This window comes from Aythya ferina (genome assembly GCF_964211825.1).
Source record: "Aythya ferina genome assembly, chromosome: 4".
In the NCBI taxonomy this organism is placed as follows: Eukaryota; Metazoa; Chordata; class Aves; order Anseriformes; family Anatidae; genus Aythya; species Aythya ferina.
This window is the reverse complement of record NC_140300.1, coordinates 63,712,588-63,739,706: the sequence shown is the minus strand read 5'-3', so window position 1 is coordinate 63,739,706 and position 27,119 is coordinate 63,712,588. Positions and strand designations below refer to the sequence as shown.

The 27,119-nt window shown below is 42.0% G+C and overlaps 1 long non-coding RNA gene across 2 annotated transcripts in view; it reads left to right on the top strand.

Annotated features, from left to right (window-relative positions):
* The window catches only part of LOC311436254, a 237,430-nt gene that overhangs the window by 71,575 nt on the left and 138,736 nt on the right, over positions 1 to 27,119 (top strand). For both annotated transcript variants that reach the window (XR_014692692.1, XR_014692694.1), the window contains exon 2: positions 15,657 to 15,874. This is a non-coding gene — a long non-coding RNA (uncharacterized lncRNA). The remainder of the gene's footprint in view (positions 1 to 15,656; positions 15,875 to 27,119) is intronic.

Here is a 27,119-nt window from a genome sequence, read left to right as displayed (position 1 = left end):
CTAAGGTTTTATTCTCTGAGGGAAGCATTGAAAATCAAGCAAGCATTAGTGTTTTCTGAAGAGCCATCGTGCACGTCAATGAGCATTCCCGTGCTTCTGAGAGCTTCCCGAACCTGCCCCGTGAGATGGGACAGGAGGAATTTAACACTGACTTTTTCAGTTTGGTGGTTTCACCCCATCAAGCATACCCGTATTTAGCAATTTGCTTTACAATGTAAAATGATGCTCTCTGCAGCACTTTAAGGCTTCCAGATGATGTTTGGACTCTGCAATCAGGTTGTGATTAGCTGGTTTACAGTACAGAATCGCTCTGACAGCTGCAATTTTGTGGCTGTGGTGACGGGAGCAAAGACGGTTCTCAGAAACTCCTTTTCTGACAGTGATCTCGCAAAGAGCGTCGGCCGGAGGGCTTGGCAGAAGAATTTGTGCAGCTGGCTGCATGCTTCGTCCTGTGCAGTCTGTCAGTGATGGTGGATGACTAAAGCCCTGTCTTGTCTGCTGTGCTGAAGAAACCAGCAGATTCCCACTTAAAAATGCAGTCAGTCACGTCTTGCTGGGAAGATTTTATTCACTTTTGCCCTGTTGCCAGCGGCACCAAGATGGGATTTAATAGTAGCCTGACTGCTTTGTTCCAGTTTGGTTATGGAATAATATCTTGGAAACTTTAACCTCATAAAAATAAAAAGTAAGCATATACTTTTCATTCAGGGATCCAGGAGACACCTTATAAACTGTTTCTATTATAATTGTCACTTGGCTTTTGTAAATTTAAGTTGTATTTTTATGGAAGCTGGACAATGGTGATGACTCTTGAGGTTGTTTCAACAGCAATGTCCACTTTCACCAGAGTTTGTACAGAACCTTTGAGAAGGCTTTTTGGGTGACAGACATCAAACTTCTTGCTCCTTAGTGAAAACTTGTTGATTTATTTGGAACAGAGTATTTCTGTGCACACACACTTCATCAAAAATGTTGTCACGTGTTCTGCTAACTTCCTCAAAATCAAATGGAAAAAAAATACAATGGTTTCAAAACAGTTCTTAGAGCGAGTAACAAGTCCAAAAAGAGTCCATAGGAGAGCTCCTTACAGTTTTACCCACTTAAACTAGGTAGTTTCTTTACCTAGTAGTGGCTGTAACTCATGACAATATGAAAATGCTCTTGTAAATGGGTTATTTTACTGGGTACACCATGGCAAAACTGTTCACTTGTATTTCATTAGAAGTCAGAAGTACTGAAGATAGAAGCATGGGAAGCAGGAGTTAAAGCAAAGCCATTTATTAACACCCCACAAGTTTCTGTTAATGAAAAGATAAACATGTTCCCTTCCATTTTCCACAGTTAAAAATTGTCATGGTTGCATTTGATATTAAGGGCCCATTTATAAATATTTTATTGCAGTTCAATAATTGATAAAGTGATTTACAAGTGCCTTGATAATACATTAATGCATGCAGGGTGCATTATGCCAACCATACCATTCTGAAAATACGTTTTGTAATTGTAGTGGTTTGTCAGTGCATCATCTGTTAAGTGTTTATTGCTGAAGCCTTTCAGTTATTTCTTTGTTTTGTTACTTCAAATAGCTAACTATTTATCCGAAGAATGCCTGGTCTTTCTGCCTCTCTTTTTCATTAGCACCTGTGTGAGACATGTTCAGTACACTCCTAATAAATGCAAAGTAGCAAGCTATTAAAAGCCTTTCATGGTCCAGCATTGTGGGGTTTTGTTCTAAACGAAAACTCCTTGCTTCTCCATCTGTGGAAAAAACTTCCCTCAAAAAAAACAACAAACCAAACCAACCAACCAACCAACCAAACAACTGGTGACCTCAGGAACCGCTCAGTCTCAGCTTTGTCCAATGTCAAAAGGAATATTTCAGCCTAATTTCTTTTTTCATAGACTCGTCAGTATTCCAGGAAGAAAATTCATGGCAGAGCCTAACAGCTGACTGCTGAAATGCCCAGGATGGCCCCAGGAAGGGTTTACCCGCCCCTACAGTGATTTTTGTACTTTGTCTGTAGGCTGTAGGTAGGCCAGAAGAATTCTAGATGAAGGTAGCCATGATAAAAATGATAAATATGGTAAAAACCTGTATAAAGGCAGTGATTTTTTTTTTTTTTTTCTGCACTCTGCCAGCTATGAAACTCATTTCAGGTGAAAATCTTAACATAATTAAAGATAAACTTGGATACTACTGTGATAACTAGATTATGTGCTGGCAAGAGAAAATACTAAACAAAAGAGAGAATTTTGGAAGAGTTTAAAAAAAAACAAACACAAACATACTTCAACAGGGATCACCATCTGCATATTCAAAGTTGGGAGGATGCCATTCTGTATCTTGGTCCAAAAGTCTTCCGTGCACCTTCTTTTGAGGTATCTGGCATTAACTGCTGTCTGTGCTTGGATATGAGACTCAGTACTCACGCGTTTAACCCACTCCAGTGGCTGATATTTTTAGTGAAGCTTTTGAGACCCTTTGGCTATAAAAATAATCCTTTCTATGTCCTTTTACCTCTGCACATGTAGGCACGAGAGCAATGTCTAATGCATCCAACCAGCTTAGCCGAGAAGGTGCGCGTTAGAGATCGCCATCAGTGTAAGCCATAAAAGAACAGATATCAGGGATACATATTCAGGGTTGGCTGTAATTGAAAAGATATTTCCAATTATAATTTGAGTGCAGTTTAATTATCTAATTCATCATCATCGTGTTCAGACTAAACAGGTTTTTGTAAGGCTAATCTAAAACAGCAGCAGCTGTTTTTCTCTATCACACTCCTTTTGATTCTTCTTAGTCAACATCTTTACAGGAGGGGAGAAAAGAAAAAGCCACTGCAATTCATTGAGTGTTTGTTTTTCCTTTTAATAGCGTTAGAGGTAAAACTCTGGGTGGAGAAGGGAGTCTTACGTGGGCTGGATAATGGAAGTTTGGGGCCAGATCTCTGTACTGTAGCTCCTGCTGAGAGCACCGAGTAAATAAAGTGACAGAAATTCCAGAATTGGCTGTTATGGCTTTCAGGAGATCAGCTGGGAGCTTCAGGTTGCTGAGCTTGTTTGAAGAGTTGGTTCTTTGTAAAGTTTTGATTTGGTCTAATAATAGGTGTGCCGGTTGAGAAACTTCTGCTTCCTTTGTCAAATTGTTACATAGCATTAGTCCTCCGCTGTGATGTTCACCTTATGTCTTCCCTACCTTCATATCACCCATTATACGTAGCAAAAGCTTTTTTTACACTGAACAGTTTCTTTAGCTATCGGGCATTAGTACCTTTCAAGCAGTGCTGTTGATTATTATCTCTCTGCTCCTCTTGCATCTTTGTCTCTTTTTTTGTGATTCAGAAATATGCAAGCATCTTTTTATTTGGTGACCATCTCTCCAGGTTGGTAGCTCTCTGGGGCTTCTCCAGGAACTCGCTCAGCTTGTTCATTTTTCAGCAATGGTTTATCTCCTGTCTATGCTTGAGTAAAGTTGCTTCTGATGCCTACAGAGGTAGTTTGAGGTGAGTGCTGTGCATGCTGAGGTGTCCCCAGGCTCACCTGAATGCCCACCCCGGTCATACATCTCAATGCAAAGCTGTGGTTATTGGAAGTCTTGTCGTGCCCATCTGCAAACCGGTCTAAAAACTCCTCTTGGGGATGCCAGATATTTGCCTTACGTGGTGAAGCTTGGTTTGGCTGATATTGTAAGGTCAGGAAGGTTGCCTCTCATGCCATAAAGTTTGTATTAAGGTGTGTGTCATTTCACATATTGATTTTTGAAGTAAATATCTTGACTAACTGTTTGGCTAGACCTCTGATGAAGAACTTGGCTTTTGCCAATAATATTATACTTGACGGTGAGCTAAAAGGAGCTCACGTCCACGCTTTGCTGTGCAACATTAACCTCTGCTGAGTTAAATTAAGAGGTGGCTGAGTAGCTGAGGGCTTTTTGTGACACAGAATGCCTGGAGGGGTAGGGAAAATGAGGTATTGGGAAAGACCACACACCAAAAAAAAATACTTCTCCCGTTAATTTTTTAAAGTGAAGAAGTGGCTTGATGCGTTATTGATAAGGTCATGATAATACCTCCTGAGATGGTGTGGGACTGGGCCAACATCCTCAATTTCCAGTAAAGAGAATCTGAAACATTCATCCTAGAAAACTCTTGTGGATGGAAGAGCTGTCGTGTTTTTGGAGAGGTATTTCTGACTTGAACCTGAGTCATCACCAGACTGCAGTGGCTTTCAGGGTATACTGCAGTCTCAATATCTGCCCAGGACTGACTCAATCAGAGGGACACATCTTGTTTTTGAGTGGATTTTGGATCAAATGGATTTCAGAAGGTAAAGTTATGGATGTTGGTCAAGTGTTACAGTGCCTACATTTCAAACAGAGCAGAACTTTGCCTACAGAAAGGAGGTTAACCTAAAATATTCAGAAGTGCTGGGGTGCACAGGGACACAGGCTGTGGGAAATTTGGAAATCCTAATATGTATGTTCTCAGCAAAATGTGCTTCTGGCTTTGAACTAAGGTTTCAGCCTCCTACTTGTCACTTGAAAAATTAATATTGCTCAGCCTTATAGTTATCAAAGATTCTAGAGGAAAGTTTGAAGTGTGTAACAGATAACTGTGTTATCTGAATACCTTTGTTATCCAGAAAGTTGCAGGTTCCCCACGGTTTCTGTGATATTTGTCATCTGCATGTAGATGTCCTTGGCACCCGCTGTGTGCTGACAAACACCCCCAACAAGGCACCTGGGTCACCCCAGTAAATGACACCAAGGCTGAAGCTTATTCTAGAGCCAGGAGTTGTATTCCTAGATTAAATTTATCAGTAGATTCAAAAACAGGGAGGAGAAAGAAACAAGAAGCCTGTTGAGGGTGTTAAAATCACATTAGCATAACACAGGAGCGTTCAGTTTACAAACCTGGATCTCTGAAGGTGTAAATGAACATCTGGTGCTGGTGCTAATTGTAATGATCTAAAGTAGGTGACTGTGATTTGGGGAGGGAGAGATTAGCAAGGCCCTGCAGTACTGCTATTGATGTCTGAAAGGGGTAATTTTAGAAGTGTTCCTCATTACATGCAAAGATTTTTTATTTATTTTTTGTCTATTAGCTTCTAAATCAGACCACTTACTTGCACACACACTCTGCTTTCCTACTACTGACATGCCTTTGGTATTTAAAGTCTGCATTGATAGAGGGGCTGTTGTTTTGGGGTCTCTTTATTCTTTTGATTGGCCAACCTCTTCTACCTCTACCACCTATTCTATTAGCAGATAAGGAAGATTAGGTCAAAATTTTATCAGTCATCTCCCTGGTGAAATAAATGTTTGGCACAAGAACCCAACGCCATACCAACTCCAAAGTTCACCTGTTAATGTTACCTGACCCATTATGTGTCTTCTAATTTAATTCATGACATCATTGTATTTAGATGTTGGAAAACATTAGAGAAGAGCCAGACCTCAAAGGCTCTTTCTTCTGTGGAGAGTCCTGACATATTTAAGAGGGGTTTGTATTCCTTGTGCATCTTACACTTCATGGAAGACTTGCATTCATACCCGAGAGAGCGTCTGAACTGAGCAGTGAAACCAAAGGAAAGGCAAAGCTGAAGGAGGTCTAGTTTTTGGTATCGCCACTGGTAAGTTCTTTTAAAAAAATTCTTTTTAAAAAAAAAAAAGAAGGTAAAGAGCCTGTTTATTTCAAACTAAAAGTATGTGTGGTTGTTGATTCCACAGCCCTGTATTATTTAAGCAATATTTATGTCTTGCTTTTGAAATACAGCAGGGGGCACGGATTTGATCACTCTGTTGCTGTGGAGACCAGAACTGTATGTGGCTCAGAAATTTTCACTTCATTTCAGTCCTGGTTTCAAGGTCATGTGTTATCCCTTAAACGTGGTGGTGTTAGGAAAGACAGCGCCGATGCAGCAACCAAATTCATTGAGGGGGAAACAGAGCTGATGGCATGTGGGGAAGTAACAGGACCTGACAAGGATGATAGCTAAGGAAAATAACGTAGGTGGGGCTTATATCTCAGCTGTTGGAAGGAGGTAGGTTATCAAACTGGGAATTTGACTATAACACATGTAGATATAAAGTTTTTTTTTTTTTTTTTTTTTTTATGCCAGTGCAAGCTGTGTAGACACTAGCTGCTTTTTGTGCATGTGTCTGGCAAGCACAGCCTTTGTCATGTTGTAGTAGAGTTACTTGGGTATCTGCATGCACATTCCCATCATGTGGAAAGGAAAAAGATGAGTTACTGAATGCAGTAGTAAGGCCTGAGGTAGAAGATTTGAGACAAGAGTCTGTGATAGCATTCTCTGAAATGCTGCCAGTGCCACATGCAGGGACAGATGGAGTTGGGAAATCTCAGGTCATGGAGTAAAGGAAAATAACATAGGGTAAGGACATATCCTTTAGAAAAAAATAAAATAAAAAAAAAGAAAAAAGGAGAAAAATTGGAGTAGATGGAGGCTGTATGGGGACAGAGAACCTATGTTGAACCAGCCAGGTGGTGTTTGAAATTTAAAGCTCTTTTAGATCTTTTTTTGAAAGAAAGGTGTGGGAAAGCTAAGCGATGTAGATGTGTTGAGGGGAGATGGTGATGGGAGAAACATCGTTTCAGGGAGAAGTTATGAAAATATTTTACTAGACAATAAGCAGGACAAGAACTGATAAGAATAAGATGGGGAATAACAACAACAGCAGCAAAGTTTGAAAAATGTGAAGTCACAAATTATCAGGCCATGGAGACGTCCAGCCTGACTCCAAATGTGTGCAGGCTTCCTGAGAAGACTAGGAAGTAGCCAGGACACATGGAAATGTCTGATATAATTGAAGATGCTGATACAACATCTATCTTAGAAACTTGGTGAAATGTTAAACAAAAAAAAATTGGATTCTCCTGTATTTGGATACAAAGTCTATACAAATGACAGAGTATTAGTTCCTTGGAAGTGAAGTTAGATGCTAACAAAAGCACCCAGCGCAGGAAGCCAGACTATCAATATGGATTAAAATTCTCTTTGAGAATGGAGAGAAATCCTTGTTAAAACCATCGTATCAACCAATCAATGTGTCTAGCTGCAGTAGTTGGGTGATACATAGATCAAAGAGTCCGTGAAGATGAAATACCATGGCAGTGGAAACCTCCATGAGATATATGGGGAGTGACAGCAAGACAGTATTTTAAACTCAGTTCATAATTATCTGAAGTAACTACTCTTCTGGATGGCAAGGGAGGAAACTTCCTTGATATGAGCACTACTGCTTGAGGATATAACGTAGACCTGAAGGCAACAGCCTTCAGTGGTCTTTTTCCCATGAGGAAGGGGAGTGAGGAGAGGAGTTGGGGGCAGCCACACACCAATATTCACCAATTTGGGGTTTAACTTCCAAACAGAAAAGCAGTTGCTATGCCTAGGTACGGGACAAGAATTCTACAAATTCACTGCTCGTATTTGCTGTTTCGGAGACCTGACTGGTGATAAGGATGCCTTTGAGTAACACTATATATAAACACATGACACAATCACAGTCTTCATCCTAAAATGTTGATAATTCCTAGGAAGATTCCTAAGAAATGCAGGATATTGTAATTTTTTTTTTTTTTTTTTTTTTTTTTTGTATTTTGTTTTCAATGTAAATATCTAAAAGTGTGGACTCCTTGGTAAAACCGGAGCTTGTTCAGTTAAGGTCAAACATTTCTGTTGTAGTAACATTTCCTTTAAAAATAACAGAATTTCTAGCCATGGTAACACTTTTCACCTTTACTTTTTGAAGCATGAGTTCCAGAAAACTTTGTAAATTGTATATGCATTATAAATCGTACCTGTATAAGAAAGGTCATGTTCAGAAGTAGTTTGTGCTGCATTTGCTATCTCATGATGTAGCTTATAATGTTCTATTCAGCAAACGTGATAAATTGTCTCTTGCAAAGAAAGGACAAAAGACTGGAGGAAAAGGAACCCTTAAAATGAAAGGGGCTGACTCCCTCATTGTGTAGATGTTAGATCTTGCCATGCTAATTGCGATGACACAGGTGTTCTGAATCACACTCTGTTCAGACTTCGTGATCCCATCCAACCGCATTTTTGCTAAATAGCCTAGCTGTATAGCTCAGAGCTACAAGTTTTCAGCCTCATTTTAGATGGGAAAACTCAAAACGCCTATCTTATCCCTCAGTGTACATATTGTACATTTAAGTACCTTGTTTTCAAAGGATTTGTGTGTGTATCTTACTGCCGTCCTGAACAGGTTTTCCTACATCTGTTGCAATGGAAGTTGCTGTGCAGGTAGGTGACTTTCCCATCTGTTTTCTTCTATAAACCCTCCCTGCAAACCCCACGGTTCAGAGACTCACCCCGCTGTGCTGCCAGGACGTTAGGTGGGGAAGGGTCTTGGTGCCTCGAGGAACTGGAGCTGTTGGTGGGGACAGGGGCTTGCTGAACTAAAGCCACAGTCAGGCACGTACGATGCTTTCACACTGAATGGCTTGTTTGTTTTTGTGAGGTTTTTAGGTTTGATTCTGTGCGCGTGTTTGTCAGAGGTCAACTTCCCTCTGAAGAAGTGTTTCTAAAGTGAAATTCAAGAGTTTAATGCAGAGAAAAGGTCAAGAATTGCTTTTTGGGCTGTGCTAAGGCAGAGTAACTAAGAGAAATAGGCTGAAGGAGAATTAAAGAAAATGTCAAGTAAGATTTCCTAACAATGAGGTTCACTAGTCTCTCGAGGGAGCGATAGAAACCCTGTGTTAAATCCTTTATGCTCCAAATGAGGAAGGCATTTGGGTCAGTGCCGCTTCCTCTTCTTTCAGTATCATTTCCCCCATTCTCTAGAGTTAATTTAGTATGCAAAGGGAAAGCCTCCTCCCTTCTGTTCATACCAAGGAGTCCTTCAGGGGCTGAACTTGTGCAGTACCAGCTGCAGATAGCAGGAAATAATGCTACCCATTTCATGGGGAGTGGAGTCTCCGTTCGGTTTCTGGTCATCATTCTGAAGTATAGCACAGCCTTCCCATATGGAGGAGCAGAAGCAGTCAGAGTCAGTAAAACAGCAAATTAAAATAATATTTCACACGCATTTTAGCACTGAAGATGAGAAAAGTTGCTACAGACTCTGCAAACGCAATTAGCAAGTTTACCAGGTGAAAATAAGCATTTTCGGCGTTGCCAGGCTGCCTGGACGTAGCGCAGCTGTATTCTTTTACGCACGTGCCACAGGACTTGAAACCAGCAGTGTAAACCATGCCTCAAGTCTTTTAGTTGGTTGGGGGACCAACTGGAGGATCTTGAGAGTGTACAGCAAGAGACTGGAACAAATATATTTACAAGTAGTTTGGGCAGTAAAGGTTTCCTCTTGAGATGTATGCCTTCCATGGCAATTCTTCATTTTACTTCCCACCAAAGAGCAATGATATCTTCTTCTCTGTATTTTATTTCCTTATAACTATAATCTCCTTATGTTGGAAAATGAGTTTTATACTAAACATGAAGATGACAACATAAAGATTACCATTAAACCCAGTAAGGAAGCTGTTACAGTTTCATTCAGAGTTGATCCTCCAGGATTTATGTATGATGTGATCACACAGAACAGCTTTCTGTTGAGGCCCAGTAGCTAATAACAGGTAATTTGTGCTTGGCTGCTACTGGAGCTGATAAGAGATAACTGCAAAAGAAGCAGAAAGAGTTACACTTTCAGAACGAGGTAGTTTGTGTGTTCTTTGAGAGGATGTTTACCTAGGTGAAGGGAGAACATCCTGCAAGGGTAAAATACAGGCAGCATTTCATACTCACATTTGGCTCAGGCTTGGAGCAGACATCAGCTGGCAGAGCTCCACGAAGTCACTGAAAGACTGGTTTACAACTGTGGAGAATGTAATCCAAAACGTGCCTCCAGATTTGGGGTGGATTATTTTCGTGAGAGGGAAGAGAAGAAAGCTGAAGAAATTGCTACCTGCAATGTTTTCCGCATTGCTTTTCTATTTCTGCATGCCTTACAACGTGATGTAACTAGGATTATGCCTTTGTGCTATACTACCCCCTTGTGTATGACACAGCCTGACTACCTGATGATTGAAAGAAATACTATAAATCCTGTTCCAAAGTGCCAAACAGGGGGTTACAAATCCATAATAATTAAGCTTTCACCCCTCAACAAAGTAAAGTAATTAACATCTTGTTATAGAAGAGCTTTAGCAGCTCAGGGCTTACCCAGCTGTGATTTTGCTGAACATGATGAAGTTGAAGTAGGTGATTAATACCTGTTGTATGTAAAGGAATGACCCTTACAACACAAGTGTTACCAGACTTCTGAGTAATCTCTCAACAAATGTAGCACCCCTATAAGATGATGCAGTGATTTGGACTGTTTTTCCAGGCATGCTTCTCTATAAGGAGAAATAACAGCGGTGAAAACAGTGGTTTTTTATTGTATCTTTCACTGGATAAAAATCAGATGCTCCTAAAGAGAATATATCTGGATTGCAACCTTTAGCTCTTCAGTCATTGAAATAAGGTTTTCACTGTTTTGGTTGCTGTTTGGATACAGCACTGGGTATTACACGGAACTCACGAGTTTTCGGTACCTCCCTTTTTTCTTATCACCAAATGAGAAAGAAGGTGAAGGGTTGAAAGCTGTGGATCATATTTTGGTAGTCTGATTACCTTTTGCATAGTCAGTAAAGGAAGCTTGATGCCCTTGTAGACTTCAATGGAGCGAGTCTAATAAGTTAAATAAGATACTAGACAAAAAGCAGCCTAGAGCCAGTCTACAGATACCTTTCCAGAAACTTATGTAAGATCCAGAAAACGTTCCTCAAGGCCCCAGTTTGGATCCTCATATCTTACTCATATCTTACTTCTAAATAAACAAACTTGATTTTTTAAAAATGTATAGAGCACTTAAAAGTAACATGTTAGTGAAAAATAGTTGGATGAGAAATCTAAATCGTGCTAACCGGTGCTTTGCCAAACCCTACCCTAATGTAAAGAGCTTTGTGGAAGAGGAGAGATGTTCACACCAGGGATGGAGAAACCTACATGTACTGTCCAGCACGAAGACCTGTGCCCTATGTAAGTGCTCTCTGACAGCCCCTCCACACCCTGCTGCTGCAGTTTACATGGCTCCAGCAAGAGAAGCTGTGAATAGCCTGAACTCCCTCACATTTTCTGTTCTGTATTTGGCAAGTAGAGCGTTTGTGGCATCTGCCTGGATGCTCTTCTGTGTCTCTCTGGTCAGTCTAAGGTTGGAAACCTATTAATCTGTAAGGCACTCTGTATAATGAAAGAATGAGTCCCATGTTTGTGTCCTGACCAGCGTTTCAGGGCACTGCTTGAATTACTCCTTAATCTGGATTAAGGAGTCAATTAATTGCATTTTTAGTAGTGCTCTGGACTTTTTGGTATCTGGGAAAATATTTTATCAATATTTTGTGTGTATAGCACTGCCATTGCTGAAAACTAGTCTGAAATATCCATATGTCATCAAGCTAAAATTACAGTATATGTGTATTAGCTTGCCAGAATTCGTGCCCTGTGTTCTGCAAAATGTTTTGTGTGTGCCAGCACTATTCATTTGTGTACTAATATTTGAAGATACTGCACACTTCAGAAAGGTTTGGGTGCCCATTAGCAAAAGGAAGTGCGAAGGAGATGGGGTTAACTAAGCAGGTGCTGCCTGAAATGGCAAATAAAATCACTGGGTGCTCAGATGTAGACATTTGGTCCTTGGCTAGTAAGCTGATGCAAAACACAGATGAAAAAAGGAAGGTGCAATCCTGGAGTAAGCCATTTGTTTATTCCTGTGATGTGAAGGAGCAGGGAAGAATTATAGCTTTGTACATATGGACAGTATGGAAGCCTCTCTGAGGAATCCTTTGTATATTTGTAGGCAGAGAAATGAGCAGCATGATGTATTCGTGAGAGAACAAAGGATAGGGGATTCTGATCTTCACCAGGATCTCTGTAAACCTGTAGCCTTTTGTGAACATTCATCAGGACTCCTTGCCCGCGGTGATTCCTCCACAACTTGTGCTCCTGAGTGGCTGAAGGGCACAGGTCAGAGCATCTCAGGCCACTGGCACAAGCAAGCCTGGTGTTTGCTACCCATGGTGGGAACGTGGCAGTGGAAAGGGAGACGGCTGTGTCACTGAGCACGAGCTATTAAATTCTAACTCTGGTTTTTATGTGCCTTGTCACAGAATCACAGAATGGTTTGGGTTGGAAGGGACCTTAAAAATCATCTAATTCCAAGCCTCCTGACATGGGCAGGGACACCTTGCTGAAGCTGTGCTGCTATTTACCTGTAGTTAAGAAGCTGCAGAAGAGGAGTCTTAGCCTAATTTTCCTTCCAAACTCCCAGAGCTGAAAGCTTGGCATCCCTATTAAGCAATTTTAGTTCACTCTTGATGGAATATTTTCCCCAAAGTCGGATGTATCTGTGCAGTGTTAGACCGTGATTTCCTGACCTTTTTCTCATGGCTGTGGTAAACAGATCATTCCCTTTGCAACAACCTTTTGTGTATTTAACAAACCTTCAGCGGCGGCCTCACAGGTCATAGCCTGTCTTCTAGTCCTTCTGTGCATGTTTTCTAGTTGACTTTTGTTGTCCTCCTCTGGCCTTCTCTTGCCCTGTCCACATCCTATGTGAATTGTCAAACCATGCCGAGCATTTCTTCCGTGGGCTTGCTGCTGTTGAGACTAGGAGCAGTCTGTTGTTGCTTAGGTTACTCTCTTTTTACATCTCCTGCCAAAACATTTGTCTTATCTGGGACAGATCATTTTGACTTGCTTAGGGCTAGTCTGCAGAGACCTTACGCTACCTGATAGCCCCCCAGGGATTTTCTGCTGTAGGTGCTCCTCAGCCAGCTTGCTTTGCAGTCTTGAACTTGTGCATCACTTCCCATTCAGTTGAATCTCATACATTGAAAGTACCATTTTTTTTGTTTGTCAAGGTTGTTTTTACCTGGATTCTGTCATTCTGCCTGCTCGTGACCCCAAACCAGGTACAGATCATCTATGAATTTCGGAAGAGTACTTCGTGTCCCTTTGTCCAGGCTGTCAGTGGGCAACGCTGGAGTAAGAAACACCTCTTTGGGACTCTTCTTGGTAATCTGACTTACTAGGTATATATTCACGTTGTTGTGCTTCGAATGACCTTTCAAAGTAAATTTAAGTCATACATGAAAGTGTAACTTAATTCTCAAACCCTTTGTGTGACCTGTCAGGTTTTATAGCTGTATCACTTATTCCAGGGCTGATTCAATGTGCAATTTTTCAAAACATCAGAGGAGATAAATATAGCTGCAAACTTATTTACTGTATTGTGCTGAAATCCTATAACACGCCTTACTGCAATTAACAGACTTAACCATCAATTTGTTAAAATCTTTGGTGAAAAATTTACTTGGAAGTAATTAAGTGTAAGAATTGGGCATTTTGTGTCAGAAAGTGTTCTTTCTCATGCCTGCTTTGGTTGGTTTGTAAAGGTAGTTTGCAGAAACCTAATAACCTATGGCAAACTTAGGTGCCAAAAAAGTTAGGTGAAGAGAACTAGAGGCATTAAAATGAATGTTTTATAGAAAATATTAATTTTTTAAATTGAACTGGAAATTCCCTGGAATTTCCTTCTGTAGCATTAACTTTGTTTTTGCAAAACTGAAATGCTCTTTCATTCTGTGTTCAATGGATTTTTTTTAATATGTGTGTACCCACACACATATATATTTTATTTGTTTGTTTTAGGAAAACCAAACATTTACACAAAAATTAATATTAAACTAAAGAGGGTTAAGGAGACTAGCTAAGAAAGCAGCAGAATGTCTAACATGTTACAGGGAGTGTTAGCCGTAACTGCAGTCATCAAAGTAGTGCCAAGTGTGGTTCTGAGGGGCTTTGGGGTCCTCAGGAGATGAGTGTGCAGTCTTGTGGTGTGTGTGGCAGGGCTCTAGCTGCCAGCAGGGTTTCGTCATGCACTTCCCACTGGAGTTTGGTTGAAAAGAAAAGTTCTGGATGTGGAAAAAAAGTTGAGTCTCTGTTTCTTTTTTTTTTTTTTTTTCTCTCTCTCCCTGCATCAGGTTTCTTCCAATTTCTAGTGAACTAAATTTGTAGCATCGTGTGTGCTGATTTCCATAGAAATGCATGGTCAAACAAAACATGGCTGTAGCTGAGGTCTGTCTGCCTTGGGTGAGCTGTTTTGGTTCTTAAATTTGGTTCTTATTTAAATATGACATACCTATGACCATTGTTTTCAGACTTCGCCTGTTCTCTTTCTTGATTTCTTTTAATTATTATTATTATTATTTTTTGTATTAAGGTTGAGAATAATTGCACCTCAATTAATAGGAATTAAATAGCCTAAAATCAGAGTGTAAAAAATATCAAATATAATTAAGCCATGAACCCTGCTCTCTCTTGGTGGACTAAATGGACCTTCCAGCAGCAGGAAGGATGTGGCAACTAGGCCCCTTGTTTGTTTTTAGTTTGCTCCTTTGTAGAATACAACTGAGCCCTGAGATGAAAAGACCTGTATTAAAGGTGTCAGCTGTCAATGTGTGATTTTTATTTGGTTTTGTATTATAGTGAGTTTTCTTATTACTTTGGTAGATCTTAGCAGTATTCTCAGGTGCCGGTGAGTGGAGCTACTTGGGTAAATTCTCTTTTTGTCTAAAATAAAAGTGAAAGTAAGTATTCTAGTGGGAACACGAATCAACAGGAATTTGAACAATGCGGTGATTGATTTTTATTGTCCTAGAAGGTGTGAGTAATTCATTGCACATTAAAATTACTGCAAATTTTCTCCTTGGAAGATGATTTCTGAAAGAAAATGAAATGGGTGAATGCACAAGTAAATGAAATGTTAGTGATAATAAGATTTGCCCTATAGTTTTCTGGCTACTGTTCTTAATAGGATGTCGAACACTACTGTTTTTGCACACTGCAGACGTTGTGTTCAGACAGCGTTCCCTCTTAAAATGCCAAAGGTTCATGCTCTACTTATCATTTGACCATGAATTGAAAAGTTCAAAAAAAAACTTAAAATCTTCACAGACATTGAGCAGCATTTCTGGGAATGTCCAAATGATGACAGAATCGTAGAATCATTTGGATTGGCAATGACCATCAAGATCATGACGTCCAACCATCAACCTTCCCAAGGAGCTTAGTGGTGTTTTTTATCTCTTGCTGGTACCTATTCTTATAAGATGTATTTATATCTTCAGCTAGTTGTCTTTCTCACTTAAAATATCATTTTTAAATCATGCATAAGTTAGTAAACTTTTAGGGTATGTTTTTTAGAACAGAACGTCTCAAGTTGGAAAGGACAAGGATCGTCAAGTCCAGCTCCTGGCTCCACACAGGACTACCTAAAAATCAGACCATATCTGAGAGCGTTGTCCAAATGCTTCTTGAACTTCTACAGGCTCAGTGCTGTGACCGCTGCCCCGGGGAGCTTGACCACCTCTGGGTGCAGAACCTTTCCCTAACCCCCAGCCTGACCCTCCCCTCTCCCAGCTCCATGCCGTTCCCTCAGGTCCAAACACTGGTCACCAGAGAGAAGAGAGCAGCACCTCTCCCTCTGCTTCCTTCCATGAGGAAGTTACAGACTGTGACAATATGACAGAAGTTTGTAGTCCAGCTCATAGGGTAACACCTTTGTCTTTCAGGACTTTCCAGATGTCTCTGAGCTCCAGGACATGAAATGTGTTTTGTGTCCAGAGTGGTTGTGAAGTCAGTAACCTCCTGAGGAAGCTCCCCGAAATTGGAACCAAGCAAAGTAGCAGGCTGCCTTCAGAGATGATGCTAGCAGGCTCTTTTTCTTTGGAGCAATGACCAGGAAGGATCGGAGTTGGTTTCTTGATCAGCTGTGCTCTCAGATGAACAGGTATGTTCATTTCTTGATACATAAAGCCAGTTTTACATGCTTTGCCAAAACATATCAGTGTACGGTGTAGAGAAAACAGAAGAGTAAAGATAAAAATTGCATTTCTTGCAAAGTAAAAGCGCAGATACGACTGGTACAACTGAGACCCGAAGCCTGTCTGCTTGGGGTCATTGGCTGTGGTAGTGCCCAGCACCAGATATATCAGGGGAAGGAGTCTGTCCTTCTGCAGGATGCAGCTGGGGTATAACCTGCTGTCCCACACTTCTCCTTTTGTTCTCTTATGACTTAAGCCTTCAAGCAAGAAGTTTAATATCCTCACCACAACTGTTCAGAGTTGTTTATTTGGTCCTGAAATAGCAGTACTGGCGTGTGAACTTTTGGTGATGCATAGCCCCAGTGTGAAATCTTTCATTGCATCAGCAAGAGAGGCAGGTAAGACATGTCTGCCATGTGCCCCACAAGGATTTGATTATCTGCCCATGATCTAGACTTGGCAAGATGTGTGGTATGCTATGAAGCTTGGAAAGCCAAAGGGGAGACAACAGGGGCTTTTGAGAGGTAGCTTATACTGCAGCGAGGCTTCCAGAGGGAGCTGGTTGTGTCCCACATTATGCATGACTTCTACACCAGTGCTTTTTTTTTCTAGACTATTGAGTTTCAGTCTTCTCAATTCACAGATCTTTGGAAATTTTCCAGTGCAGGTGTGGACCCCAGTTGAGTAAATATCAGCCTTCTGATAATGGGTTTTCTTTTCTTCATTACCTCTGCTGCCATAATTAGGTATTTTTGCTTGGGAAAAATGAAAAACCCTAAATGTTTGCAGAGTTCCCAGCACCAGCAGTGCTGGTTTCAGCCTGCTTCTTTATATGCAATGATGAGAACTGCCGTAGGAACGCGTGCTGCCCTTTAAAAGAGAAAATATGTGTGTTGTGCTTCCAGTGACAACATGATCTTCCCCTTTCCAAGTGGAAAATGCTTTCTTAGAGAAGCTACGGAAACTGATGAACAGAATTTTGGTTTTATGCTTATTTCCTCTTGTAGCTCAAGGGCTGCTGCAGGAAAAGCATGCCAATAGGTGTAAAACATTTTGCAAACACTTCTAATCCTTTCCAGAAATTCTTGCTGGTGATGCTAAGAGAGCAAAGCGTAGGTAGGGAGTTTATTCACAGCTGTGTCTGTCTGCTGCTGCTTCCAGTTCTGCCACATCTAGGTGTGCTCTGTCAGGGGTGAGTGCCTTGTGCTGTTGTGGCTATCCCAGGTGTGCGAAAGCTGGAGAAAACACGTCTTATGCTTTGAACCTCTCCTCACATTATGCCAGATTTACCTTAATAAGTTCTCCTGGATACCTTTGCTAGCCTGAGATGATCAGAAGAAAAAGTAGGCATTTTCATCTGAGAAGCCTACCGCTGTTGCCCACCCCTAGGAAACTGGTGATATCATTAGTCCGTACCACGTTTCTGCAAAAAGCATGTTATGGTTTCTCTGGATGCTGATCTGTTCTGTCAGAGGTCTAAAGTTTATTATAGGGGGCGGCAGCATATGTTCTTTAGCCTGTGTCATGTGGATTTATTTAAAGAATTTATCTTGTGGACGCTCGGGGGTGCAATGACCAATGCTCCCCAGCTGTCACTGGCCAGAGCTAAGCCCCATAGTACAGAAACGCTTCTCTGGTTCTGGTTCTGCTTTTATTTTTAGATTTGGCTCTTCAGGGTCTGGACAATCATACTTACATGCTTTTTAGTGTTAAGATTCAGGCTCTTGCTGAGAAGTATGCTGCTTAAATGAGTATATTCACTGGGGAAAGCATCCATTTAAAAGATATTTTGATTATTGAAAAATCAAAAGGAAAGGAAAGGATGCATTTTGGGTTAGTTCGCAAACAGTGTCTTTCTGGGACAGAGATAACCTCTCGTAGCACCTTGTGCAGCAAAGGCAATGTCTTAAATGGTCCGTATCAAGATTATGTGGCCATTGCATTGCCTAGATTTTTAGTGCTCGACTCTAAACAACACCATGTCATTTCTTCAGCTTTATTTATTAAGATTATTTGTAACAGTATAAAATAGCTGAAATTCTGCTGTACAGTGCTACACAGACATTGCTGGATGAGCAGCACAGACTTTTGGCTGTCGTAGCTTGTAAATGGAAAAGCAGCCCCAATTCCTGTTTCAGATGTATGTTGGGATCCTCCTTGGTGGTTTTCCCCGCAGTCGTTCTTTCCAAGTGGTGCAATTTTCATAGCAGTCTTCCCTCTGAGCCCCGTGGTTTCTCCTCATTATCATATACTTCCTCTTCACTTCACCCATTTTTCTGCTCTCTTGAGTCTTCACTTACAGCAGATTGCATCAGTTTTCTTGGAGCCTCTCATCTGGCTTTTCTTTTTCTTTGCAAACATCTCTTCCTCTTTTCAGATGCTTCCTTTTAACCAGCCTCCTTTACTTCTCAGGAGTGAATCCCACTGCCCAGTCCTCTCTTTCACAAGACACTGCTGTGGAGTTGCTGATTTCTTCTAACACTTCACCATCCATGCTGCATTCCAGGATTTTTATTTATTTATTTATTTGCGAGGAAAATGGAAACTTCCTCTGTTCTAAACTACTGCAAAATTGTGAGCTACATTCCAGAACATGACTGCCACTCGGTGAAAAAAAAAAAAAAAGTTCAAATTTGATTATTTATTTTTAAAAGGGGGACAACAAATGTGTTTTCTGTAATAAAGTCTGTTTCCAATTTGCAGAAACAATGGAACATTTTCTTCTGAAGCCCCAGCCCACCCCCCCAAAAAAAAAAAAAAAAAAAAAGAAAAACCAACAAAGCAACAGTCTGAGGTATACACCTAGCAAAGGAAATTGCTGGCAAACCGGTTAATTTGGCAAGGCTGTAAGTAATTGAAAACAAGGTCTTATAATGAGAGATGTCAGACAACTTTAAATGTTAGGGTTGCTGCCAGTTCCATCTATATGATCCGGCATTCTCTCCATGCTGTTCTGACCTTGCTTCTTTTTCATGAATCCAGATTTTTCCCTTTCCTACTGACAGGGCCTTTGATTTCAGTGTCAGACTGAAAACTATTCTGAAAAGCATTAGTTTGCCCCTGCCAAACATCCTCTCCGAAAAGAAATGTCATGGCTAAATCATAAAGTAAGCAGAACCAGTTGGTACCATACTGCTTCGTTCCTGTTTAGATGTGATAACCATGTGGAAGTCATTGCACAACCAAACACCGGTGCCAAAGTGTGGGGGGAAAAAAGCCTCACTGATTCCACAAACAGAATAAATGCTTCCCCGTGTCTTCACAGGAGGAGGCTTGAGCAAGGTGTGGGATGTTTCTTTCCAAAGCCAGTCGCTCAGCTCTGCTTCAAGTTCCCTGAGTGACACGGTGGGAAGGGGAAGTCTTAACTTTGTTTTTTCCATGAATGCTTTTTTCCACATACTGAAAATGTTTACCAGATCAGTGCCCCGTTAATATTTTAATAGTGTTTAATCATTTTGTGTTCTTTCAGACAAGATTTCATTTGCGTGGTTAATAACAATGTTTTGACTTATGCTATGAAGATATTTTTCATATTCTTAAAGTGAGCTTGGGGATCTTCCTTCTCTCTATTTGTGGAAGAAGATGGCATCACATTTAGAGATGTGCTTGCCTAGAAGAGCATCGTAGAGGAGAAAACAGCTGACTGACTGTGGGTGGTTCAGAAGATCTAATTTCTTTTCCTGATTACAAGCCATTTCCCTTTTTTTATGCTTCTACTTCCCTCCTTGGTAGCACAGGCTAAACTGCATTTTGTTAACTGCTTTAGGAGCTGCTAACAAGGAGCAATATGTAAGGGTTAGTTTGTTGCTTCTTCCTCTGAAGTGTTTTTCCCTGGTATTCATCAGATGTAAGTAGGCCTGATTTAGTGCAGGGATCTGCTATGCCTTAAATAATAGGTCTGTACTGGGCATGTGCCCTTCATTATTGAAATTCATATTTAGAGATCACTTTAACACTTCCAGACCAAAAAAAAAAGTGTTCTCGTGAGCCTGTATTGTCAGCTTGGGTTATTTAACAGTCACTTCATCTGATACTGCAGAGATAAGCCCAGAGACTGAGATCAGTAGCATAAACAGCAAATAAACTCTTCTCAACTTATCTGATTTCTTGTACAAATCGCTGATGTTGTTGCTTCAAGTGCGGGTACGTTTGGCACACTCTTCTGCTGAGTCTTTGTAACTTGATTTTTATTTGCTGGCATGGTGAGAGGTGGTGGTATCATCCTTCTGATAGCCGTGCACAGGGACTCTGCCTCAGAGACCACTTGGTTCCCCTTTGCATCCCACCTTCCTGGTGAACCTTCTCATGGAAAACTGTTATGGCAGGGACCTGAGGTAGGGTTTTTGTGTGTGTGGCACCCAGATGTAGACATAAACAAATTGCATTGGTATGTTTGGCAGTTCAAGGTTTAGCCCTGATGTGGAGCTTTGTGGGCCAGGGCAAGGAGAGCTGTTAGTCCATCAGTCTGGCTGATGGTGTGGAGCAGAAAGGAGCATGGAAAAAGAGAGGCTGCAGCTGCAGAATGTCTGCTGTGGGCTCAAAGACTGCTTAAGAGTAGCAGTAGGAAAAGGGGAGGTCATCGTTTTAGTACAGGGGAGACTGAGGGAGAAAGAATTGGAATCTATCAGTTGGTTGAAGGTGGGAAGGAGAGCAACGTTGTGATGATGTTGCAGCGAATCTTTTGCATTTGAGAGTCCTGAGCTTGGGCTGAGCTGTGCTCTCCCGTGCAGTTCGAAGAGCCTGGCCTTTACATCTGCTCTAACTTCTGACTGAGTTTGAGCATATGGTCTCTGTGTCTCCAAGGTGTTCTTTACTCTGAGATACAGCTTCATGCTGCAAAACCTTCTGTATATGTACAGCCTGTGCTGCTCTTTCCAGGAGTTAGGTTTTTGACGTGCTGCTGTTCCTCTGCCTCTCATGTCCAGCCCTACTTTTGTCAGGTAATTTTCATAGCACAAATATTCCCATCAATAGCGAGGAGCCAGATGCTTGGAGAGGCTTCAGTATATCTGTAAGAGTGGGGAGGATCAAACAGAAACAGCTGCACTTGTAGTTATCCACTGAGATCAGTACTTAGGGGATAAATAATTTTTTCCCCAAGGAGGCTGAAATAATACTGTTTTACAGAGGCAGTTGGTGTTCTTGCTTTCCCTTGCTTTGGGTCAGATTCCCAAGACGTGCAAAGCCATGCAGGTAACAGTTCTCTCAGGCAGGGGCTGGGGACTTTTTTGTTTTCTGAAGGACAGCTCTCACAGGACCCTCTGTCAGCCGCAGGGGCTGTTCAGTGTCACTCAATTTCCTCTGGTGCCCGTGAGTCCTGCTCTCCTGGGTATTGCTGCACTGCTTGCATGAGCAGCTGCTGCAAATGCTGCTAGATGTACTTACGGGAGTCTGCGTGCATGTTTCTTGGGGTGAACCCCTTCCTTTCTTAGCAGATTATTTCTGCCGCTGCTTTGTTCTCTTTGTCAACAAAAAGCCTGTACTAATTGGTTCAATCTATTAAGCATCCATTGGACTCTGTAGGACAGAGTAAATGATCTGAAAATCACTGGAAGGAGAATAGACAGAAACTACACAATTCAAATCTTATTGTTTTTTTTTTTTTTTTTTTTTTTTTCTGTTTTGCTTGGCAATTATCATTAATATACTCCATTTTTCAGATAGATGAACTTCTGACTAATGAATTCATAACAGTAAAATCTGGCAGCAACCTGTTGATCTCTGTGGAACCTCTTGCAGGGTACAAATTTTATCCCTGTCTTAGTTTGGCTGGGTTGGGGTTTCTGTGCTATGCATGACACCTCTTCTAGGATTCTTTCACGAGCTTTCCTCTAACAATGCTTCATTCAGCGGCATAGGTAGAATGTTTTAACATCACAACATGTTGTAAGGAAAGTATGGTGGTAAGTAAGAACAATATTTGGCCACAATGTACTAGCTAGAGTGGACCTGAGAAACAAATCCAAGCCCATCCATCACAGACAGGGAAGCTTTTGACCAATTACCAAGTTTTATCACCTTGTACACATTTTTAATTCCTGCAGCCTAAAGGCTTTTGTTAAAGTGCACTCAGAGTTTTGTTCTATTTGGGTTATGTTGGCTATGGATTCTGCTGTTTCGTGAAATCAAAGCATAAGCTATATGAATGAGCTGGGTTTAGGAAGCTATTTATTGCCTTCAGCCAGCTTATAAGCTCCACTGAGCAATATGGTGACAGGCAGTGGCAGACAGAAATCCCCAGCCACGAATCATCTGAAGGTTTGCTCTCTGTTGTAGGCAGTGTGCACTACAAGATTTCTGAAATTTGGGCTGAAAGGAGGGTGGAATACCTGGCAGAGAGGTGTCTCAGGGGATTCATCACCAATCTTGTTAATTTTTGCCTTGCGTGTCACTCTGTGTGATATGTGTGTCTTTGATAGTAACCAGATTAATTGAAGGGAAAAAAAAATCCTTCTCCCATCTTAGGCTGCAGGAAACATTTGACAGGCAGAGGATGTAACATCAGATGTCAAACAGAGTTTGGTGGCAGCAGCATGTCCTCAGGTGTGAGAGTAATTGTGGACAGCTACATGTGGAGTGCAGGTACGCTTCTTTCCTTTGCAGCCTGTATCTTGCAAGCTCTGTCATTGGAGCAGCCTGTACTCATGTGAGTAGTCCCTTTGTTGTAGCAGGGCTTATCCTGCAAGTGGGACTGAGTGCCTGCCTGCATCAGGCCTAGAAGAGTTCAAAAATGCTTATATACATACACTGATAGTTAACTGATAAGAGAGGAGGGTGGGTTATTTTATTATTTTTTTTTTCCCAGTGGGCTTTGAGCTGATCATCCCTTGTCTGCTGAAGAGACAAATTGTCCTTTTGTGGGACAAACTAAAGAGGAAAGGGAGTGTAAAGTTTGCAGAAGAGAACCTTTGTCAAGACCTTTCTTTTTTGTTTGTTTCCTTGCTTTTTTGGGGAAAAGATGTTTCAAATGTTCTGCCTGAAAAATTGAAACCACCTCTGCAGCTTACAGTAACTTTTCGCAGAGACTCTTGCTTGGCATTCACTGTACTGAGCTGTTCATATGCTAGACATCTCTAATAGTGTTTTAGTCTCCAGTGGTGTTTTTCTTGGAAATTCTTCCTTTGAATAATAAAACAAAGTGCAGTTGCCATTGTTGTTTTCACACTGTATGTAGCAACGCCTTGATTTCTGTCTTTTTGAACTCACCTTTAAAACAGAGCTGTTGTGTAAAGCTGATTTCTGAGTGGTACACAGCTTATACAACTAGTTGAAGATACAAATGACCTCCACTTAATTAGCTGGCAGTGGATAACGAGTGCTAGCCACTTCAGTATATTTTATTTCAGTGGGAATACGTATGAAAAGCCATGCAAAGTCACAGAGTTCTGTAAAATCACTTCATTTTTCTCTACTGATAGAGCCCTACTAGAAGCACCCATTCCTACATTTCCAGCTGAGAACTGCATGAGGGCCTATGAAGCACAAGCACCATCATGCAATGTTTGCAAAGTTTAATTAGTGTTTTCATGGAACAGTGCAGCTAGTAGAAAATATGGGGGTAGAAATGAGTGCAAAAATAACATCAGAGGCTAAGAGCCACCTGAAATGCCTCATATTGAACGTTTTGCATTGACCTTTACAGGAGTATCAGGTATTCCTTCTGCAAGGAGGAAGACAAAGGAATTGTACATTGTCTCTGCCTGAACAGCACTTGTAGGAGTGTGAACTGTTTCTCAATAACCTGCTTCTGGTAGCAGCATTCCCCGGTGAGGCTGGCAGCAGTCAGGTTTTCATCTGCCCTACCTTTTTTCCTTCCCTCTCCCGGAGGTCCTTGCTGGGTGCTGGTGAATAGTTGGTATTCTGCGGGTTGAGGTAGGTTTGCTGCATTTTCCCCGTGCATAGCTGACCTGGATGTGTGAGGCAGGATCCATGCCTCCCACGTGTCCTGGCCTCTCTGTGTACGTAAGTATCAATTTTTCATGGGCCATCAGACCCATGTGGAGTGCCGGAGCAGCTGCGTGCATGTGCTCTGTGCCCTGGCATGGCGAGCAGCACAGCTGGGTTTCTGCAAAACCAGAGAGTCAGCCCATCTGTGTTACATGGGTGGGGGGTCTGGGGAAGGGTCTAGAGAACAAATGTGATGAGAAGCAGCTGGGGGAACTGGGGTTATTTAGCCTACAGAAAAGGAGGCCCTGGGGAGACCTTAGTGCTCTCTGGCAGGAGGTTGCAGTGATGTGGGGTCGGTCTCTTCTCCCAGGCAATAAGCAATTGGAACAGGCTGCCTAGGAAGGTGGTTGTGCCACCATCCCTAGAGGTATTTAGAAGATGTGTAGATGTGGTTCTTAGGTACGTGGTATAGTGGTAGGCTTGGCAGTGCTGGATTAATGGTCAGACTTGATGATCTTAGAGATTTTTTGCTTCCAAACAGTTCTACAATTCTGTGGAACTAGTAAGGCAATTTTGCATGGCAGACTTTTTCTTATGTTGTTGTCCTGAAAGATAGTTTGCTCCTCATCTTGGAGCACAGAGGTAATCTGTCAAAGCCTGGATGATGTGTTTCTGTGTGTGGCAGGGTAAAGGAATTAGCAGCAGGTTAAGCTTCAGGAACCCCGGGGGTAAGGGACTCCACTTCTGCATCAAAGAAATATGAATTACCCAAATTTTGAATCTCTCACGTGGGCAATCCTGGCATTAAAACCAGTGGAGTTGTGGATACTGTCTCTGAAAATCAGACTGCATCCTAGGACATCTGCCTAGAGAATTGGACCGTTAAATCCAGGCACTCCAATCTGAAGCACTCTATAGCCTTGGTCAAACATAGGGCAGCAACTCTAAGCTGTAGCCTTTGTTAATTGTATGACAGCTTTAGGAACATTGTGCCACAAGTAGAAGAGAACTAGGCCCAAGAGACCTAATTAATGAGGTCCTTTGTTACTTGGCAAAAACAAATGAAATATAGCTGGATAAAGGTAGATGTAGCAATTTGCCATTTGACCCAGAAATGTAGCCTTCTGTTAGTTGAGAAGTGTAAGAAAGTAAAGATTTCTTAGGCTAAAATACATGTAGACTAAGTTTAAAAACTGTTGTAGTACTAAATGTTTGGAAAGTTGGATTATCATAGTGTCACTGTAGGACACCATCATACTGACACAGAAATCATGCTTGTGGGGAACGGTTAGCTCGTAGGAAGGAGGATACAAAGATGTGGATCCATGGTCTGTTTACTTAGTGAGCTGGAAAAGGTTACGGAAATGGCACAGCGAGGAGAAAATCTACTGGTACTGCTCCTTCTAGCTCAGGCTTTTGACTTCCCATAGAGGACAGCAGGTGCAGCCTACAGCTGTGCTGGCTGGGATGTCGACATGGGTGAACACCGGAGCAGAGCCCCTTGGTCTCAGTGCCATTTCTGTAGATTCTGGCAGCACTTCAAAGTCCCTCTCCTTCTCTGGGTATGTGTTATGCCTGATTTTCTTGCATTTTGTTTTTCCACCTTCGGATTCCTTCCTCGTCTCTCATTCCTTCTCAGCCTTCTGCAAGCGTTCTTGGCTATGGCAGTGCGATTTCACATCTTGGCTTCAATCTTGGGAGGCAGGAGGTGGTTGGCATTGTTTTGTTTTTACCAGTGCTGTTTTGTTACCCTTTGTTTTCTTGAGCCTCTTTTACAGCCAAACAAATTTACTGCCTCCTCCTTGCTGCTATTTTCTTCTTTATTGGATTCCCTTCCCCCCAACCCCTCCCCCATGGCTCTCCATTTTCCATTGTCTTTGTTCTTTATTTCCCCCCTAAGATCCTGAAACAGCTCTGGGAAGATGAAGCATTCAATCTTATTTTCCATCTCCAGCTAGCGCTTTATTAATAACCCATATTTATTTAGCATCTAGAGCCTGCCAAACACACACATTCATACACACAAAGCCAGCCACCAGTGTTTGCTGTCAGGATAATGTCTTCCCGGAGGCTTACCTCCTTCTGCCAAGCCGAGCTAAATGCCTCTTTGTGGAAAGGAAAGAAAACGCCGCTCTTGTTGAATGATGTTTATAGTCCAGCATCTCCCTGAAGAAAAATGAACGTGGGTCAGAAATGATCCCGGACCCTGCTATTCCTGCAGCCCGCTGCGCTGCTGAGTGTATTGCATTTGCAAGGCGAAGACACGAGTTAGGGTTGGAAGCACAGCCAAGATTGCAGGGCTTCGGGACGTGGTTGGGTGCAGGGAAACGTTCTGGTTCATGGACCTCCCAGTTGCCCTGGGAAGTGCCCAGGTCCTGGCTCTGCCATGGCTGTGAAGCTTCTGGGTTGCACCTGGGCACTCCCCATCCATCACAGGACAACAAGGGCACGATTCATTCTCGCTCTGACTGCTGCCCAGCAGGCTCTGTGCTGAGACCCGGTGCACAAGGAATCTGGCTGGCTGTGCGTGGGGGAGTGAAGTCTTTCTGGTCTGCGACAGGCCATGGGGCCATTCGTATGGCAGCATTTTGCTTGGGAAGCTATGGGTGAGGGCGTCCAACAAGGCCTGCTATCAGTGCGGAAGCATGAGGAGCAGCAGGGCTGACTTAAGACATACCACACGGGCTCTTGCTTTTGCCCCAACAACTTGCAGCAACCAACTATGCTAAGTTGCTGCCTTTCCTGTTAAATAAGCCAGACCAGGGTGTATTTCCTAGCTGTAAGAGTTAAGCAAGAGTGGCATGACTCAGCTCACATCCATTTTTCCTAAATTCTTCTCTCTGCAGATGATAGCCTCATCCAATCTACCAAATGGGAACGAGTCCTGAAAATCCCCTTGCTGGGCCCTAATAGTATTTGGGATAATCCTAACTGACCTGGCAAAATTCATGTGAAAATTATTCCAACAGTGGCATAGTTTGGATGGTTGAGCGTCTGTGCTAGGGCTCCCTGTCTTTCCTTTAGAGGCCTAGATCCTGTCATGATGAGCTGAGTGGTCCTCAGGGTGCTCCCAGTCTCCAAAAGCTGGCCTTGATTAGCAGAGTTCCTGCAGGAGGATGCCAGATCCATGAAAGAGCTTAAACAAATAACCAGGAACAGCTTGTGAGGTGCTGGGCAGTTGGCCCATCTCTCATCACGCCTTTATAGGTCATACCTGATCCATGGATCAGAGAAAGTCTCTTCTTGTGCATTTATGGAACTGTAAAACAAGAAGCCGTAATCTCATGTGAGTCTTGAACATCATCCAGTAACCCACTTGGATTC